General features: G+C 47.4%; 1 pseudogene; it reads right to left on the reverse strand.

The window, feature by feature from the left end:
* Positions 1 to 2,475: 2,475 nt before the first annotated feature.
* LOC137615568 (5S ribosomal RNA) lies at positions 2,476 to 2,594 on the reverse strand (annotated as a pseudogene).
* Between the last annotated feature and the right edge of the window lie 255 nt (positions 2,595 to 2,849).

Genomic DNA, 2,849 nt, shown 5'->3' on the forward strand with positions numbered 1-2,849 from the left:
TTTCCTATTATCCCTTTAGGTTCAGCTAAGAGCCACATTGGTGGTTTGGGTTTTCTCTGTGAAGGCATGGGTACATTTCTATCTTTTTCAAACCAATCAGCAGGTTTGTACACATCCAATTCCTTTGGGACCTTATCGCAAAGAGCTCCCATGATGTTCAATTCGTTAATTTTGATACTACTAATATTACTTATAGCATTAAACGCTTCATCATGACTTTCAAAAGATATCCATGAGTCCCATTTTTTATCTCCAAGTCTCATTCTTATTTCCTTTATCAATCCATAGCACTCAAATGCTCTATATATATCATCATAATTTGTCTCTAATGGGATCTGGGAAACATGAAGGAATCGTAGTTTCCCTGTGTTACCCAAATTGCTAGATTTTTAACATCAGCAGAGTGGTCCTTTTTAGTTCGAAGGTCGTCAACAGAATTTTCCTTAATTACAGTAGCAGAAGTCGTCAACAGTGCCGGGGGGGAGTCAGCAAATCCAGGGGATGGGGAGTCAGCATTTGAAGGGTCCATATTTAAGGGTGGGATTTTCATGTTTTTTGTTGTTGTTTGGTTGGGGTACCTGCTTGAGAATTATAAGAAAGTATCATACGTTGGAAAGGAAATTTGTATTCTCCACTATCGGCACAATGAGAGTATACTTCCCAGATGGTCCACTCCATACCCTACCCGAAGGATAGCATCAAAACAGATATAGAGGCACAGGTGTAAGCTAAACCCGCCTGTTAGGACTGAGACCAAGGTAATATGGAATCATCCTCCCCATATCTGTAATGATGGGCTTCCGGCCAAAAGCCAAGAGTCCCACCTCAAGGATTGGATCCCCCTGGATTCCGATGACCCAACCCTTGAGAGTAGTTCCGCCAAAAAGGTCCAAACCATCTTTGAGATGGCTGAGATCATCCAATACTCTCATATATAGCTTTGAATGCGAATACCTCCCAACCGTGATCCCTTCTCCCATTCATCTAAGCAGGCAGTAATAACGAATGTGGAAATATCCACGCCATTTAAATAAAATAGAAAAAAAAATAGATAAATAAATAAATGAGCAAATAAAATAAATAAATATATATATATATGCATACATCTACATATAAATATAAGTAAGAAAGATAATAATCATAGAGATAAGACAGCAAGATGAAAGAAAGTTGATAAAATTAGGAGAAGGTCGAAGTAATATTAAGCAGAAGAAAAAGATGAAAGAGAGAAATTTAGATTCGAACTGGGGGAGCAATTTCCCGAAGTTCGAGAGCCCTCTTGCCCGTCACCAAGATTCAGCACGGGAATGAAATGCCGTGCTGAAGCTCAATGACTTCATCAAGGCATTCTCTCATTAAGAGGGTTACCGTACCGCGACTGTAGCGGGTTGTCTCTTCTTGAGGAGGAGGCGTAGTGTCTCCAGGCATGAAGCCGAAGCGACGCCCCGGTTCGGGAGAGATGTTGCAGTGTGGTTGTTTGAGTAGTCTGCGCCGTGGGAGAAGCTCTCCCGGGAGTTCCGTCAGGGGAAGCAGAGGGTCCAGAAACCGTTCTGCGCATAGTCCCAGTGGAGCTCTCCCATTGAAAGGTTGACAGACAACCTGGTCTTGTTGAGACCCATGGTCCACAGACAAAAAGGAGGGAAGACGCAGGCGTCGAAGTTGTCCCACCATCACCGGAATGCATCTTGCCAGAGTCTCGGGGTCTGAGACTGGGGGGAAGAACAGCAGAAGCTTGAGGTTCCAAGCTGTCGCGATCAGGTCCCCCAGACCAGGACTTGCTGGTTACTCAAGGTCAAAGACCCCCAGGTACACTCTCTCTACGAGGCTCTGCTCGGATAGTCGGAGAGAACATTCCTCTGCCTGGAATGAGAGAGCCGATGATGGTATTGAGAGTATCTCAATCATCCCGGTATCTCTACTGCAAGATGTGAAGGTGTGAAAATGCGTCCCCTGCTGGTTGGAATACGCCAGAATCATGAAGTCGACGCGCACGGAGCGACTCGGCAGGAGCTGTAGGATCTGTAGAGGGGCCAGACTACGGCCCCTAAGCCTGCCTGAATGATGGAGAGGTATCCTTCTGGTATTGACCATAGGCCTGGACCGGAACATGACACCCCCCCCCCCCCCCTTTCCTTTGACGAATCCGAGAACAGCATCAAGAATGTGGGGAAAGGACGAGAATATCCACTACCATCAAGAGGTTCCATAGGTCAATACCCATTGCAAGTCTAATAGTTCCGCTGGTCCCATAGGGGACAGGAAGTCCGGTTAAACGTTGCCTGAAACCACCGGAACTTGGACCGCCCCGCATGGAACTTATCCTGAGGCGACCGTTCGGACTATAGACAGGTCAATGAGGAAAGGAGAACTAGGAAACGTTCCAAGGTAGGGCTGAAAGCTCTGCTTGACTGAGAACAGGTACTGCGACTCTCCTCAGTCTTGCCACAGTCAACTGAAAGGAAGGCTCGGAGGATGTGGCAACAGAATCTGGCGTCCCCAGGTGGTCACCCATCCAAGTACCGACCAGAACCGACGTTGCTTAACCTCGCTGGACGGACGAGAAGCGGGGTTTCCAACGTGGTAAGGCCGTTGACTCAATATCATGGCCAGATACTCCAGATGTTGAGGCAGAAGAAGAGAAGGCTCCAAGCAAAATACCATGAACCCACACTCATGGTAAGCATCCGGAAGCTTGTCCCGGCGCTGAAGAAGGTCGAACCCGAGCCTACCGGAGTTGACCAGCCCTCCAAAAAGCAAAGGAGGCGGAAGCCTGCACCTGAGCGGCCATGAGGAAAGCAGGGAGAGTACTCTGGGGAAAAAAACCTGCTATGCCACGGCGGGATAGCCAC

Source organism: Palaemon carinicauda, chromosome 21 (genome assembly GCF_036898095.1).
Source record: "Palaemon carinicauda isolate YSFRI2023 chromosome 21, ASM3689809v2, whole genome shotgun sequence".
NCBI lineage: Eukaryota > Metazoa > Arthropoda > Malacostraca > Decapoda > Palaemonidae > Palaemon > Palaemon carinicauda.